The sequence below is a fragment of the Glossina fuscipes genome, unplaced genomic scaffold (assembly GCF_014805625.2).
Source record: "Glossina fuscipes isolate IAEA_lab_2018 unplaced genomic scaffold, Yale_Gfus_2 126, whole genome shotgun sequence".
Classification (NCBI taxonomy): domain Eukaryota; kingdom Metazoa; phylum Arthropoda; class Insecta; order Diptera; family Glossinidae; genus Glossina; species Glossina fuscipes.
This window is the reverse complement of record NW_023998469.1, coordinates 84,557-103,174: the sequence shown is the minus strand read 5'-3', so window position 1 is coordinate 103,174 and position 18,618 is coordinate 84,557. Positions and strand designations below refer to the sequence as shown.

Below are 18,618 nucleotides of genomic sequence, written 5' to 3'. Positions count from 1 at the left end.
TTTAATATATTTAATGAATTAACGAATGTAATCACGAAATAAATTTTTAAGTGAACTCTAACAAGAAAAGATTAATAACAATTCGGACAAAAAATACTGAGGTGAAACGTATTAAAGGATTACAAATTTTAGGATGCATTTAGGTAATGGTAACATAGTTGTACAATAATACAAGCAGAAATAGGATAAACAGAATATTTGCGGAAGGCAAAGCCAGTCGAAAATTAGTCGAGAGAGTCGAGTAAAACGAGAATTAAAGCAATGTATATATAAGCTGCTGTAAATAATTTTAAAACAGATCTTCTAAGAGTTGTAAATAAAACCTATAGTTGGAAAAATACGTAAAATTCACAAGAGACGGTTTACGCTACAAAAGGTTATAAGGGTCAAAAGTCGGCTTGACCAGAGGGTTCTAGAGTACTATCTATTATCTTTTTCAATCCAGAGAAAGAAGTGTTCTTTCATCTCGGTTTGAATAAAGTCATCACTAAATTGAATGCAATACTGAAGCGACTCGGATTCCTTGACTGTCATTTTAGACGACTCTCAATTTGTTAGATATGAGAACCACTTAATTAAATTTGCTTAAGCGCATACGTATTTCAACAGACAACTGAGAATTGACAAAGCTTCACGTTAGATATTCAGTTGAGTGCAGTGTAGTGTTCTCATAACATCTGCAAGAACCAATTTATGTGAATATATAAGAAACAAATAAACTGTCAACTCGCAATAAGTGCGAACTTAGGACAGCAATTATAATAATTCAATGTTTTATTGTAAATGCGTCAATACTTTGTTGTCAGTTCTTCATTTTGGTCCTACACGTAGATTAAAGATTAGTTAAGTTACGCATTTTACGCTTAGCACAGGTTTGGCGGGTTCAGTAGTGAAAGACAGGGAGGATTCCAATTCAAAATTGACACAATAAAATTGGGAATCAGAATTAGAGACAATCGGCAACGACGATTACAGCTTAAAATCGAATTAACGAAAACGTAAGTCTTTTCGTGCTCTTCTTCTTCTCACAGCCGGGGTGTTGACATCGGTCCAAAGGTAAAATACATTTTTCTTTCGTTTGGTAGTCGAAGTGCTAACCCACTTCGTTTATAAAGAAAATCTATCGGTGGTTTGCGGACTAAGTATATTTGATAGCTTAATGAAACCAAATATCGAATTAGTACAAAGTATTTAGAGCATAAGGTATGGACGCCGACGAACAATTGTTCCTTACATGCTATGTAAGCGCGACAATTTATCAATAAAATCATCATTGCTATCGAGCTCTGGTCTGTCTTTAAATCTCTTTTTTTTATTATTGCTATATTTAGCTTAAGAACGACGACTTGGGGCATAGCGGCCTTATCCTACAACTCAGATTATAACTCAAACTGCCTCCTTGTCCAAATTCAAAATATTACATAGCAATCCTGCCAAATTCATAACATAACGATAGTTTTATATTTCATCTAATGACTCTTAAACGACATTTTAAACGACATGTTTTTGTGGTCTTTAGTAAAAACATAAATTACCCAGTGAACGAATTTGTATGAAAACTGATTGGTTCTCTAAGAAACCATATACCAAAAAAAAGAAAATCAAATATGCATCCATGACAGTTAACGTCATGCGTTAGCGTCATGCAGTTGACCACTGGCGAAAAAATTGTCGCCAATTAGCGGAGGAAGGGATAACCACAAATGTGTTCCAATGAAGGTAGGTACGCGGAATTTGTTTTTAAAAGTGTATCTAAGCAGGATACTTGCTGAACGCAAACTTAATAGCCGTAGTGGCTCGCAATTCGTTCAAACGACTGAGGATTCAAACAAAGAGGATTGTAATCAACAAGTTCACGTAGATAATTTGTGAATAGACCTTGTAAATAAAGCCTATGCTATACGTTACAGTACAATCACATTTTGCAATTATGGATATTTATGTTGTTTAATTTAATGAAAAACGAATCGCACAACATTTACCCAAGAAATTTAAAACGCTTTCCATGCATTTGATATGTAAACAATCCATGAGTAAATCGAGCTTAATTCATTGATTGATTTTTATTTCATTTCTGTAAATTAGCAAATAACTGAGATAATAAATTGTAATCCTAAATGTATGTTAAAGTATAAAGCAAGAACTGGATGAGTGACCACTAATTGCAAAAGAAGTACAACAAGACGCGGCTGCCTTTATAGAATTATTGCAATTGCCTTTATAGAAAGAAGGTTGCAACAATAAAAACCCAGCAACCATTGGATTTTTACTTATTTATCTAACGCAAGCAGCGTAAAAGGTAAATAGTTCTGAAGTGAGATGTTGAGTAGATGACGCGTACACTTAATTAATTCATTATTTTGTTCACCTTTACAACCAAACGCACAAACCCACACATACAACATATACTTACATACACATACATAAATACATTGCAAAGCAGAACTATAAACGAAATACCAGGAAAATGTGGATCTACAAACCATTAATCACTTACCTCACCTTACACCAACACCTAAAAGGAAACTTTAGGGGCGCTATAAAAAATGGGCTAAATTTATCAGAGCACAGGCCCGCACTAAAATGCTAGTTGAGCAGAGATACGTTCCTCTACGCAAAACTTTGTGAAGATTTTGCTCATTACTCGCTTATTATAAAAGATAGAAGGACGATATTTTACGAGGAACTCTACTATTCTTTTGTGGATATCAAAAAAGGGTTCGGAGAGTAGAATGCGAAAAACTAAATTTGTTAATTCTAAACTAATTATGGCGGCCGTCACGACGTGGTAGATTAACTTTTTAAACCGAAAGATAAATTTTATCCCGTTCACATTTTTATGACAATTAATGAACGCATGTGGCGACAGAGATTTTAATGATGCGCGAGATTCGGCCCCAACTTTGCTACGTGTTATTATTGCACTTTTTTAGACTAAGTTCTTAGACTAAAATAAAAAATACAGTACAGTATATAGGACCGATTTTGAAAAAAAAAGAATTAATTTTATTAAAGTAATAAATTGAATTGAAAGGAAAAGTTTAGGTAATCGCAAGGACTGAGCTTTACTGTCAGATTTAGGGCTTCTTTGGGACACCAACGGCGTGTTGCCATTGTATGGCGAAACCGAGTTCTCGCAAAAGCTTTCATTTTAAATTGTTAACAGTGATGATGATAGTGTTGCATATTTGCTTCCATCATTTTCTCTTTAACTTTCCCTTCAATGTATCTCTGAAGGTCAAACTTTTCCATGACATCTTATAATATAGTTAGAGGTGCAGAGGCAGCATTCTTCGCCGCTCGAACAGATTGCTCATTTCCCAATAGGCTGATATGACTAACCTCCGACACCTTTTAACTTTCTCACTGCTCGAAGTCGTGGGGTTTTGGATAGCTTTTAACACAGCCAGACCATCCTTGATAATAGCAGCCTTGAGTTTGGTTTTTTTCTTGAACAATCTTGATAGGTTGGCGCATATCCCTGATGTTTATATAAAAACTTAGTTAATAGATAAATTCTTTCCTTAATTGAAAAGATCTAGATAAACTACTCAATAAGATATGAGTTGCATGGAAAGTCACGTGTCTTGTGATTAGATGAAATAAGTTGCTAAGTCGTCATCCACCAAACGTATTGTCCCACCTAATCATATTAATAAAGAGGAAAAATGTTAAAACTACAGTATAATAAAATTTAGTTTAATTCAAATAAAGATAATTAAAATTTTTCTTAAACGAATAATTTTTCACTTCACCTCATCGTTATCTGTTGTGAGGGAAACAAAAATTCAAAATGTCGATTATGTTTACCATTTGCTTGATTTGGATCGTTCTATATATCAGATAAAAGAAAGAAATTTAGTTTTCTTTTTATTGAAAACTAAAAAATGTGATATAAAAAAGTGGCATAAAATCAATTGCGTACTAAATGTTATTACTTTCGTACAATTTCTTATATACGAAACCATACATATTACATGTATATATATTGTTAGTTTGACTCGTTCTACACTGGAGAAATGAAAAAAGTATTTGAAATTTAATTTATTTTTGCCTTTCACAGATGATATATATATATATATATATATATATATATATGTATTAATTCTTTTTAACGGATTTTAACTGAAGCTAATGAAGACAGGAGGGGAAGGAAAATACAACGTTTAAATCTCAAAGTGACGAGCCGAAAAAGGGAATAAAGAAGAAACAGGAAATTTTGAAACATATACAATTGACCTGAATCAAGTTCATTTTCATTTTAGAAAATATCGGGTTGATCTACTAATGGGTTCGGATGCCCAAAAAAGGATAACGTAAGACTGGCTGGCTCTGTCCATGTTTTTTCGATTGTGCGTCCTCGATCGTAACCGCCCTTCCTCTTTTCAACTTTTCCCAGCATGCAGGAAGAGTTTCAACAATATGCGAAGCAATGAATATGGCCAGACTTTTATTCTAATTGACTCCGAACAACTTCGCTGAAACAGTGTTGCGTTTATTTACTTTCTTTTTCTAAACTTTTTCTGAAGTTATGAAAACATTGTGTTAAAAAATTAATCCCTTTTAATCTGTACCAAAAAACGTGATCAACAATTCATCTTATAAATCAACGAAACTTTTACTATAAAAATTTGACCGATTTGTGTTGTCTTCCACCTCTCTTTCTTTATATCAAACAGGGAAGGTATGCATCTACTATTATAAGAGCATGGCGTTATGCTATTATAAATTATTTCTTTCAAAACATATCAGAAAATCTCTCGGGTTTGAGTTGTGTGAAATGCTAGCTCGATTTAACATTATAGCTATATATAAAAGCTTGGATTGTTTAAGATTATAATTCCCAAGAAATTGGTTTTCTCTAAACGATCCAAGATTTTATGTATTATCTATGCGCCTTGATCCAATGAGTGTGTAATATAGAACGCACACTGTGTATTTCTAGCAAAGTAAAATTTGGCATATGTCCGCTCGCCTTATAGAAAATATCTTTAATTATAGTACGTAGCTCCTCGCAATGTGGCACTTCGTCTGGAGCAGTAGTGATTATTAATTGGGCTTCAAGCATGTAATGTTCACTTGACATTTTCGTAAGGTTCGTAAGAAAAAAAAAGTTTGAAACGAAAATTTCGTGCTCCGTGCTTCGTGCTTCTTTTGCAAACTTGCTTGGATTTCTCCTCGGCTTCGTTACGTTCTTTCAACAACTCTATATCCTCCCATTGTTTGACGTCTTCTCAGACGTACGGCTAACCACAAAGACACATGCATTGGCATTCCGTCACGAGAAGGGCCCAAACTACTCTGATATTAAATGCCTCAGCCTTAAATCGCTTAAGTAACTACAAGATTTGCATATCGAGTTTCTCTGCTTTTATCATTTACAAAACACGCAACAAAAAAAAACCAATACTAATGCACAACATCAACAATTTAACTTCATACAAAACATTTGTTTTTGTTTCCTCAAAGACGATGGCCTGTATATTTCTTGTTGCCAACGTTTCTATAAAAACGAGGGCCTGTTTCCTCTTCAGCTGTTTTTACAAGAAGGTGACGTTCAAGGACCAAAATGTTACATTATTTAGGAACAAAACTTCACAATTGCTAATTTTTGAATTTTAAAAATCAATATCCTGAAACGTCTTCTTGGATTCCGGCCCATAAAGTCTCGATAGCTGATTCTGAAGATGATGAGGGTAGAGGCTATTTATGGCTGGCCGAGAGTTCTTACTTTTTATGGTCGATGCCAATTTATATACAAAGGAGTCGCCTCGCTTAACAGATGCCTTTAACATTGTACGCAGTGTTTTTCCTTCTGGATTATTGTTTATTGATAAAGATGTTATGGGTTTGGTGATTGCCAATACCAACGAAAGTCCTCAGCCGTATACAGGATACAATGTGGTAGGCAACAGCACCTTTACTTCCTGTCTCGTCGAGCTCCATGAGTGCTAATCGCTCGTCGTTGAGTGTGTGGGATGTGAAAGACCCGTCAAACTTGAATCCAGATAATGTATGTGGACACGGTTCTGATGCATTACCCACTTAATGTGTAAGAACAAAGCCTTCAGCTGTATATGTTGCCGCTTCATCAAGCATACCAGTGCTCCTAGTGTCACAGAACCCGATAAACGCAATCGGCGCAGAAAACTGCTACTCCGCGATAGTAGTCACGACGTTGTCCAATGCTGTGATTAAAGAACCCTAGATCGTCTATCGATCGGAGTGTACTATGTATGAATTTGCGTTGGTCCTTTTTCGCATCACACAAAACCAAACATATCGTGTAATATTTCGCAGTCATACTATCTACTTAGATAGTGTAAGTCCATTTTCTACTGATTCATTGAGTGGATTATTTAATCTGAATGTGCAGCCATTTTTAAACTTGTGGTTCAACTTTATCGCCCTGCCAAGCTTTATCAGAGCTATTGGGTAATAATCATTTTGGTGCGTAAGCTTGCGATCTGCACTCGCCATGATACGCCATCTTATGACTTGGTCTTCACCGTATTACGCCGTCAGGTTAAAGCAAGGAATGCAAAATCCTTTCGATTTGTTATCCATCGCGAAACCTATGCCATTACGACGGTTGTCATATGGAAAGCAGTCGCTCGATATTTCGGGATATTCCGGTCCCTTTACAACTTCCAATCACAGTGCAATTTTGGACACACCTCTTCAGCTATGACGCAAACCCCGGCTAGCCTTTTCATTGTAATTAGATAAATACTCTGCAGCCTTTTCACTTTAAGCCCAATGCTACCAATTTTATTGCCAGTTAATAAAGCTATCGATTAACTAAACTAGTAATTAAATGAAATTGAAATCTTCTACAGGGTCTTGAACATGATAAATTAAAACATATTTTCACCTCATAACTATTTACGGCATTTAAATTCGTTTCTTTTGTGTTTTTCCTGTTAATTAACAATGTCACGGTTTAATACCGTTTAATAAATGGTTCAATAGCTTACCAATGCCCATCTCTACCAAACCCCTACAAACATTAAATTACTTTACAAAGTATTTAAAAGAAAAAAAAAAAAACAAACGTTGCAGTCATTACTTTGTAATGCTGTAGCATACACACGCGTAAATGTTTTTGTGTTTGTATTTACCGCATAGCCGCGCTGTCTCATTATTTTTTTCGCCACAAATTAAACCTTTACTGTTTTGTACGCATTCAAAGGTTTTTGACCTTAGCATTAACTTTTTTTTTTCTTCCTTCTCCTCTCTTTCCGCCCTTGCTCTTTGTGAATGAATACGCAGGCGAATAAACACACTGAACCTATTCTATACATATATATTGCATATATACAATACTATATACACATATATATGTCTGAGTACACACCAGACAGTCAATTACATTTATACATGTGGACAGAAAAATAGGTGCGAGAGCTACATTTCAGTTCTATGCCGTAGAAATTGAAAGCGGCACCTTCCAAAAAGCTCATACAACCTTTTTTCGTGGGCCAAAGCTGTTTAAAATTAATTCCTGGAACCCCACGTCAGCTTGTTCGCGCAGCAAAGAGTATAAGGCTTCTTTGTTACTTTAATAAGTCTTTCAGCTGAACAGCGAAGTAGGTGCTTCCTCTTCAAAGTTGTGGCAAGTAAAATGTTTTGCAAAATTTTGCAGTAACAATAGATTGTATTGGTATTGGTAAATCGTATTTCTTGAGAAAGAAATGTGATGTGAATTAATGTTTATAATAATATTAGATAGGTCGCGTATATCATCGTAGGCAAAGAAGGCGGGTTGCTAGGTCATCAGCTTCGAAATCAGGGGAAAACGTGGAAATTTACACTGCGTCACCGCAAAAAAAGTGTTGAGAGGCTCGGAGCAGTTGAAAAAACGTCTCCTCGTATTATTAATTTAGCAAAGCGAGGTCCGTTCAAGTCGGCGAGAACAATTTCCAATGATATGGGGAATGTAGTATTGCCCCGAACTGTTCGTCGACATGTTATTATACGTCAATCTATAAGGGAGAGTAGCTCAGAAAAGTTGATACGATAAAGAGAAAAGACTGTCCTTGAGCTCATAAAAATTGAAGCAGACCAGGAAGCGAAGAAAAACATTATGGAAGGACGAAACAAAAATAAATTAGAAGCATGAAGATATGGACTCGCTTTCGCTAAAAGTGTCACAAAAAATACTATAAATAATTTTGTTGTAAAAACTCGTTAAAACTGTGATGTTAGCGCGCATGGCAAAGAAAATAAGGAAACTTCGGCAGGATAATAATGATCCGAAGCATTTATTGAATTCGGTGAAAGGCTGGTTCCGGAAGCATAACTTGAATGTCATTGGACGGCCAAGTCACTGGCCCTGCTTAAATATAGTATAGGGGCATAGGGGCAAAATGGAAAAGAATACCAACTTCACCAACATAGTGCAACAACATACATCTTTTTTTCTGTACACACATTGTGTACATCTGATTTTTGTTGGAATCCAAATGCTTTTCTTTTGCCTTTTTTTTTATAATTTTTTTTTTTTTTTGTAGATTTAATTAAAGCTATAAAATCGTTTAAATATTTATCCGCCTTGGAAAGGAAAAGAGGAGAAAGAAAACTTGAAGCAAAATCAAAATTAATAAATAAACCAAAAAGTCATTATCAAACCGTTCGAACTTAGCTTGCACGTGCTATATATGAGTGGCTTCACTCAGCTGCATGCTGCATGCTGCAAGCTGCAAGCTGCAACCCACAGGCCAACGTCTAACCAACTAAATACAAATTTGTAAACATTATAAGATTTTTATTTTTGCTTTACTTTTATGCCCATCAGTATACGATGCGGGTAGATCAAGTTTGTTATATTATCTGTAACGCCCCGATCGTAAAGGCAAAAATAAGCAAAGGCTTTTCTACCAAGAACCGTATATTTTGTGGAGATGAGAACTGTTCAAGGTAGGGAATTAGACGCTTATGGCGAAAGATCGCCATTACGCAGGATTTGTTCAGCAAAAGCAATTTTGATGAACTAAGAGGGGACTATCTGAGGCAGTAAGGAGTCTTGATTACGCAGATATTGAGGCATTATCTCATCTTTCATGTATGAGATTCTTTTTTCTTGAAATTAATGAAGGGGGCGGAAATAATTTCAACGGTTCGTAGGCAATATGTTCTTTTGCGTGTAGCACACCTTCCTACCAATTATCTTCTGTATAATCCCTTTCGGAGAATTACAACATCTTGGACCAATTTTTTTTGTTGGACATACATGGACATATTTTTTTTGTTCTTACAATGTATTAAGAGAACATGTGTTGGGTCGATAGTCCAAAATTTAAAGTAAAGTAAATAAAAATTGTTCTCAATGCTCAAGACTTGACATACCTTTAATATGATGTAATTTGCTTTATTAACGTTTATTGATCTCATTCGTAACGTTAGCTGATAAGAAAGCTTTACAGCCAAATCAATTAATAATACTTTGCTCATTTGATACTTTACGGTTAGCCGTCTTTACTTAACTGTACATTTCCTTTAAATGTCTTCATTTGTATTATTATAACTAAGAAACACTAGGCAAATCCTTATTCTTGATCAATTAAATATCGCAAATCAAATCGAAAAGCTAGATCCGATGCTCTCTCAGAAAGCGAAATAGGGAGTTGGTGGCTATAGCCTAATGGATGCGAGCCCAGTAGTTTTATTTTTACAACCAAACTGAACTCTACCTGATTTGAATCAGCTGACTTGTGGTCGCACGATTCTTAGTATTTGCTATACTACGTCAAATATTGTTTTTACTTATTTATATACAGTCTAATGAAGGGATACTCGTCCCAACTCACAGCTTACGAAATGATGGATCTGTTAAACCCGATATTACTGTAATATATTATGCATATATGTATTACGGTAGATTCAGTTAAAAATAGATGGACAATATAAAATAATCTAAAATAGATAATGAAAATTTCAAAATGAAGAGGTAAACTCTCTTCGAAAATCTAAAGGAGTACAGAGAACCTGTCAAATAGGGCGTTATAGACGAGAGGATAGCATATATGAAGAAATGAAATTCAACGATTAATGAAGCGAATCGCACTTTAGTCGAAAGTAACTTTGCCTACCTGATCGGGTAAATTGAAGCCTATCAAAAAGCTAACAGGCCTATGCGAATACTTTGAAGGACCGACATAGTATCAAGCTATTTAATATATCGTGAAAATAAATACTAGGGAAACGATAGAAGTAGATATCCGCAATAGTAAATACAGTGACAATTCGCTTACAACTTGCATGCGTCAATGCGCAGCAATGTTCAAGATGTAAGAACTGAGGTGAAAAATTAAAGGTAATGAGCATATATGTGCGAAGTTATAATTTCTCCAATTTAATAAACAAGATATTTGCCAGAGTCACTCCAATGTGATGCCAAGCAGCCAACTATTACGTTCAGACACTTTATGATCAACTTATGTATGTAAATATTGTTATTTCTGAGGCGAACGTTTAGGTTTTTTTTTCTTTTTTTTTTTGTGGTATTTCTAATTAAATCCATAATATCGTATAGCAAGCGACTGGCTATACTTGTTTGTTGCAAAAATAAATAAATGAACAAAAAAAAGCGCTTGCTTTCAATGACGAGGATCCAATATTCATTACCAGCCGAAAAGTCATTCTTGTTTTTTCCCCATACTTTTTTTTTTTTTTTTGTGCAACGTCTTAAAGACATTGACTTTACGCCAAAATTTTCTCTTTTTGCTTATTTTTTATTTTTTATATGTATAAAAAGAAAAGGAAAAAATCAAAAATCTTAACAAATTGAACATTGTTAATATTTGTGACCTATATATGGCTCGAAGCCAATTTCTTATGTCTACACATTTTATGCTGCGCTTTACGCCGCTTTTGCATTGTCTGACTAACAAAAATGTTGACGTTTTTGTTTTTTTCTTCTATTTTTTGCTCTTTTATGCTCAACTCAACTTTAAGAAATTATGGATTTCAGGGCATTTGCCGTAAAATACTTACATATATATTACATATTGTTGCTGATGCAGCCATCTCCCACTATCAAAATATTATGAAAAAAAAAAAAAATAAAAGAGAAACGAAATCCTCCCATTTTTCAGGAAATTAATCAAGAATGCTCAACATTCACTCTCTGTGTTATGACACGAACGGTTTTTTTCCTTCTTCTCTTTCTTTTTTTTTTTTTTTTTTCCTTTTTTTGGTAAATTACAGGATGACTTTCAATGCATATATGTACGTATGTATATGTATATACGTGTTAAGGGAGTTAACTCGAGATTGCTGTCATTAAGGTTTTCTGCTGATGTAAGAAAAAAAAAAATCGTAAATTAACGGTATATATGAAAATTGAAGATAATGTATGTGCCAGCGCACGAAAGAATGTTTGCGCGCATAAGTATTTCATGAACTGTGTGGTGTGAATAATTAAATGTGCATAAATGTGCACAAAAACAGATAAATTTTTACTCTAGTGGGCATAGGTGGGTGGATGTTGAATTGTGCTGCATAAAAGAATTTAATTATTTTTCTTTGCAGTATGTGCAAAAAGGAAAGAAAAACTATTTTGATAAGATCATCGCGCCAGCAGTGGTTGCGAACGATTAAATGCAACTCTAAGAGACTGGATCTGTATGAAAACGAAAGAGTCATCAGTAGAATCCATATTTTAAATATTAATCTGAAAAGAGTAAGCAATTTTTTAAGGAAAAGCATGTTCTTTAAAATCATTGTCACAAAAGCCGCTGGGAGTAATTGTGTTCAACTATAGTACGTAGTATAAAGTTTCTATAACTATAGCAACAAATTAGTCGTGTGATCTAGAATGTTAAAGCAGAATAAAAGGAAAAACCAAGTAAAAACATTATGGGCGGACTAGACCTATACATCCTATGCTACATACTCTGGCACAGTTCTTATTTTCACCATAGAACCAAAAAGTCATACCTTGTTTTCATACGAACTTAGTGTTATGCAATTGGAATAAATTTTTAAAGCTTGGACCTTTCAGTCCCAAAAAGGGAACTTTTTTCTTAAAACTCCTTCTAAGGATTAGGACAGAAAGTTTCGCGTTGGCAATGCAAATCTTGTAGAGTTAATTTAAATATTTTTATATTTTCGTCATAATATATTAAAATTAAAAATGTACATTTTTCTGGGAATCAATTTTCGTGAAAATCCATGCATAAGGTAGGATCCAAGAAACAGGACGAGATGGACCAAACTTGAAACAGTTAATTTTTTTATCTTAAATTACGTTCCGTTATGTGAGAGGGGGTTCAAAAAATTGCCCCAGACAGTCTGAAGTTTGCGCACCCACTTGCAATGCCTAAACACTATTATTTACACACTTTCGTCGAAAAATTGTAAAATTTACAATTTTATATATGTGCATATAAGCATTTTTCAAATTAGGTCCTTACATGGAGATTGTTCGACAAAGTAGACCGATCCAAACCATTTTCTAAAGTCTTCGTTCTTGCGTCTAAACACGTGGGTGTGCCAAATTTCTTCAAATTTAAATATCTTAAAAGCTGTGGTTTGCAGCTTGAACACAAATTTACATGGACAAGGAGACAGACGCACAAACATTCTAAATCGGACGGTATAGAAAAAAAAAGGTTTTTTAAAAGTCCTTCTGTGTGTAACATATTCTGCACATATTCTCCGTACAAAAATATACACGCAACTAAGAGTATCAAAAAAAACAAAAAATGATTACCGAAGTGAAAGCTAAGTTACAGTTTATCGCGAAGTAAGTAGCAAGCACATAAAATAAGGCTTAAAATTCAAAAATATTAGAAAGGATACGCATATAAAACAAACTAAGCGTTCAATTATGATCGCAAAACCGAAAAAACTAAGCTATTGCTCCCAACTGCCATGCACGATTACAGTCAGCAACAGTGAAAGAATGCAATCTACAAATCGAGTTAATGTATCGTGAAAAGTTCTAAATCTATTAGAAAAACCTAATTTCGTCACTATGTCCACGATCCTTCGAGCAACCCCCAAAAGATCGTAGATCGCTGTATTAATAATAATTGTCAACTCAATTGTTCAAGATTTCCAAATGAGAACAGAAAAAAATAATTATTATTATTCAACTAATTAAAAACGAGACCCTGCTACAGCTTCAACTGTCGAAAACTTAAAACTGTTTTCATACCTTTCATATCTTTTCAAATTTATTTAAAAATTCGAAGAAAATAAGTTTTTTAATAAGGGATTTAATATTCTACTAAGAAAACCTGAAAGGTCGCTGCAGAGTTTTGATGAAGATCGAATGGATCTAAATATAAAGTCGGACCCAGTCTCTAAATAATTGACCTGTGAATCCCAGATAAGATTCGAGCTCACATCTACCGTACATCTTACATTCTAACTCGGCGTAAAAACAAGTACGAAACTTATCTTCATTGTGAAGCGGACCTCAAACACTTTCTGCAAGCGAGAACCCTTACTTAGCAATATACATGGCTAGTTTTACCTTTCTATCCTAAAATTTTTGAGACTTAGGAACACCAAGAACAGAAAAAGAACTAAAGACCATATTTGAATCATTTTGAAATTTTAGCTTAAGGAAGTTAAAATCGGCAAAGCTGACTTTTTCAACCTTTTTCACCAGTATCCACCCTTGGGATAGAAAGAGGTCCGATAAAGCTTATGCTGTATAAGTCTAATATAGGAAATTGATATTTTGGACCAATTTTCCTCATAAAGCAAAATAATTCCATTCAATCCACTGTTAGCAGCCTTCGGGTTATGACCCGCACCTGTCATATCTCAAAATTCCGACCTGCTGATTAAACACGACAATACATGGTCAGCCATTATGTAGTCAGACGAATGTCAGAGGCATGTTTATGCCAGTAATTGCATAAATTCGCTCGACGCTCAATGAATCTTTATTAATTGTTATATATGTAAATAGTGTACGCTGCACGACAGGAAATCGAAAACTTAAAAATCTTTAATATTTCATATTGTGAAGCATTACTTAACAGCTGTCTGTGGAGCCTGCTGTCAGTGATTAACTTAGAAGTTGATTTTCCCAAAGGTCTAAGATGAGTTCCATAGAAAAGAGGTGCAAGAGAAAGAGGCAGCCGAGCATCTAAACCAAATAAGGGGTTTACGCTATTTTCGACGAGATTTTAAAACTCAAAAAAGTATGTTTCGGCGCATATAGCGGGCCATTTTCGTTTTTTTTTTTCTACTTATCAGGAAACAATTTCCAATCTCTTGATGGTGAACATGAAAGTATTCCTTCAAAAAAATCCAAGGCAATCAAGATTAACTTGAGCTATTCTATGGGAAATAACGAAAATAAATGCCTTACGAAACCAATGACAAAATAATTGCCGTAGCTGATCGAACATCGGCTATATTTGCTATATAATAATTGTTGTGAGCAGCTTTTAAATAATGCATTAATTTCTTCTGAGGAGTAATGCATGCAAATGGATGTAAACTCAGTGAAATGATTAACAATGAATTCCTCAATTTTCGCATTCTCCTTAATGCAAAAGTGTTCAGTTGAAAAATTCAAATAAAGCTACTTGCCGCAAACATTGAAACACACAGGCCAGGCATCTGTTTAACCCCTTCCCTCCCAACCCCGCTGCCACACAGCACAACAGTAACAATTATCATAAATGATAAAATTTCTTTTAATTTGATTTTAATGTGACACAGCCATCAACAAGTTTTGTTTTCACCCATTCACTGAACTGAGACCGTATAACAGATGTCAGCGCGCAGAGAAACCCACACGTAAACACGTCCAAAGACACACACACACACACACACACACATACATACATACACATTCACACACAAATAAGGTTAATAATCTATAACCTCAAATGCATAATTCAACAGCAATGCTTCGTTGCTTAATGTTTGTGAGTGAGTTTATGTGCGTAGGTGTTAAAGTGTCATACAGTCGATTCACACCATTTGCCATTTAATTTGTTTGTAAATACGTTATTAATTTTCCCTTTTTTTTTTTTTTTTTTTTTTTGGTTTTTGATTTCTTTTCAACTCTAAAAAATAAAAAATTAGATTAAGAAAGCAAAACAAGAAGCGGCCAAGTGAACAAATGTTTTTAAACGAGCGTCTATTAAAATGTAAATTGTAAACCGTAAAGAACCTCTTTTCTTTTAAAGCTGATTAAATTGTCTAAAAAAAAAAAAAGGAAAAAGTTAAATACTCACCAGTTTTGCTGAGTAAAACAGATATCATTAGCTGCTGAAAATAATAAAAAAACAAAATATAAATATGTATATATATATATGAACTGATTAAATTTAATTTAAAGGAAAAAAAGAGTGAAAAGAGTATAATTTATAAACGAAAAATTAGAGAAATTTGCTGCTTATTGGTTTGATTGTAATCGTTAGATATATCATTAAGGTAGAGATTATTTACTCGATTTGAATGATTGCGACGATCATGATTATAACGGTCATAACTACTTTTATTAGTATGACATATTAAGGGCAGTGATCTTTTAGTTTCTGTTCCTACTTTATGTCGCTCCTGAATCGCTAATGAAACCTAAGCACAACGAGAGAAGCTTCGATTCTTTCCATTTCCCTGCTAAGTTCCATATTAAAAGTCGAGGATCGGGAGACTTGATGAATAGCTTTGATTGTCTCGCAAAAATTAGCGATTCGCTAGAAACTGTAAGCCGCCAGATTTCGAAAGAATTACCGAGCGAAGGAATTCAAGTCAGCATAAGAGAAACCCATAGTAAAAGAAAGTTTAAAGTAACCGGAGATTTGCAAGTTTAACCCTGAGCCTTATAAAGGCATTTAAAAGATAAGTACATTTTGATAGACTATAATATTGGGTAGGCTTGGCTAATTTTTTTGATTTTTGTGCAGGCGCTACTGCATCGCCATTAGATGTGCCTTCAACTTTTTTTTGTATTTATCTGCTGAGTATGAATAAGAACAAAAAACTAATGTATTATTCCTTCCGAAAAGCAAAGTTGTCACGTGAAGCTATGGGAGTGCCCTCGGACCGATTTGGGCCATTTTCGATACCGTTCTACGCGCAAGAATTTCAAACTTCTTCAGAGCTGCTGCAAAATTGGAACTCGATCTTTTCATTTTTACGGCCAGGAGAATGTTTGCAACAGATATTGAACAGACGGACAGACGGACATGTTTAAATCGATTTAGAATTTGATGCTGATCAAGAATATATACGTTTTGTGGGGGTCTCTGACGCTTCCTTCTAGGCGTTTCAAAGGATGTAACAAACTGAATATACCCTTCATCTTTCGGTGATGGATATAAAAAAAAAAACTATTCCAGCAACAATTTATTATTTAGATAAAGTTTGTTATGAACTTCTCTGATCTAATAACAATAGCTGAAAAAGATTAACCAAAAGTTTAACCAAATCGATCGAACTTCTGAGCAAATGAGGCCGATCTGCAATGAGTTCTTTAATTAATATATTACAAAAAGTTGCTTAAACTTCCGGAATCTGAAAATTCTTGAAACAAAAAAGTCTTCAGATATTTGCGATAATTTGTTAAACATTTATCAGATATCTCCAAATTTTAACTACCGTGTATGAGTTCTAGTTATAGTTAATGTAATACAAAATAAAACTTAGTTTTAATTTCATTTAAAGGAGAAAGAAAAAAAACTCTTCTTCTTCCAAGTGCGTGGCTGCAGGCGTGATGAAGTGGCAAACTTGATTTATTTCTTTGATGCATTTATTCACTCAATCTTTCACATACCCAAGCTTATGAACAAATACACAATGAGGTACGAACTATGTGCTTACAGAAGTAATAGTAGTAGATGGTGATGATGTCTACCAAGAGTCGACATATTTTAAGACTAAGGAAAAATAATGTTCATTTAACAACAACAAAATAAAACAAAGTCATCATCATTCGCATACATTCAGAAATCTAACTAACCAGCCAGCCAGCCAGCCAACCAACCAACCAAACAGCCAACGAACGAACCAACCAACCAACCAACCAACAATCCATCCATCCATCCATTCATCCATCCATCAGTCAGTCAGATGTACCTACAATTTTCATTTTCTATTGAAAGTGACAATGGGAATAAAAAGAAAAAATCATGTTTCCTCATTCTTTTAAATAAAAACAAACAACACAGCAAACACAATATTGTTATAATGACGTGTTAAAGTAGGAAAGAGAAAACAAAATCCATAATAAAACAAAAACAGGAGAAAAATAAAAATATTATCACATACACATGCAATTGAATAATGTAGACCAGCAGGTAATTGGAACGATATGTGACATACATAATGTTGTGTTTTTTCGTTTTGTGTTTTATTATTATTATTATTATATTTTATTTTCTTTAAGCAGATGCACACATGAAGATCAATAAGTACATTTTTTGCTTTTTGAAACTTCAATTTTAATAGAATATGCTTTTTTTTTTAAATAAACTTAAATTGAAAAAAAAAGAAAATTTTTTTTCAAAAAATTATATGAAAATACCTTAGGATGTTTTCGTTAAATTCAAATCGTATTGGAAAACGGAAGATTCTTTCATTCAATATTCATTTAGTTACATCTCACTAAAGCCCATAGAGTTTTCCGAATTTAAACGGCCTTTCTTTCAGCATCAAACATTCATGTCATCATTTCTAAACGAGTCATAAGACCATGTTGAAGTCATTCGAAGATTAGTATGGAAATTTGCTTTTCGAAGAATTTTTTTAGCATTGAAATCTCATTACATAGCGACCTCTAAAGAGATAAAACTAATACTACGAACATCTGTTCTAAGGTTATCTTCTTAAGAGACGTCCCTGATGTGCTTAAGCAAACAATGCACGGTCAATAAATTTGTGGAACCAAAAAAGAGAAAAGGAATTTTTATTCTTTTGTTCAGCATTCAACTTTTTTCTGGAACATATTCATAAAGACCGTCGAAATGGGATTTAATTTTCGCAAAAACATCACCATTGAATCCGAATCCGAATGCGAATCCGAATCCAAATCTTTTCCCCACGGACTTGTTTTTGACATTCGCAAAGAAATGGGAGGAAGATAAGGCTGCAATTCAAAGTTTACAATGTTGCCATTGTATCGGTTGAATTGTGATTGGAACTCCTTTGTTCCACCGTGCAACCCTTAGTAGAGTTTAAGCGATCACTTCACCGATAGGGAAGAGAGAGCATTTTTTCTTTTTATACATGGATACCTGCTCAAGCAATGTTCCTTATATTTCTAACGCGGTAATGGTCAGTAAGAGACGAGTAAGAGAAGAGAGATGAGGGAAGAATGCCCGATCAATAAGCGCCTTGTGTCTTTACCGACCGGACGGTGGACTGCCGCCCCGAAGATTAAACTTGGGTAAGCCAACTTGATAACTACTTGGTTATGTGAAGGCATGCAACAATAATAAAAATAATTTCTCAGACACATCTAGGTTCGCTCACGTAAGCAATTCGTTTAGGCGTCGACTGTGCTCAGCAGCATCAATGCCCGCACTGTCTCATTTAAACAGAGCAAATCCACGATAAATTTTCGTTTTCGATGAAGAAGGGCTGCTATACGACGTTTGAAGACAATACTTTAATTTTCCCATCATAAAATCGTTATATTTACAT

General features: G+C 34.3%; 1 long non-coding RNA gene across 1 annotated transcript in view; it reads right to left on the bottom strand.

Annotated features, from left to right (window-relative positions):
- Nucleotides 1–18,618, bottom strand: part of LOC119640712 — a 115,081-nt gene that overhangs the window by 50,466 nt on the left and 45,997 nt on the right. The window contains exon 2 of the long non-coding RNA XR_005247734.1: nucleotides 15,210–15,243. This is a non-coding gene — a long non-coding RNA (uncharacterized LOC119640712). The remainder of the gene's footprint in view (nucleotides 1–15,209; nucleotides 15,244–18,618) is intronic.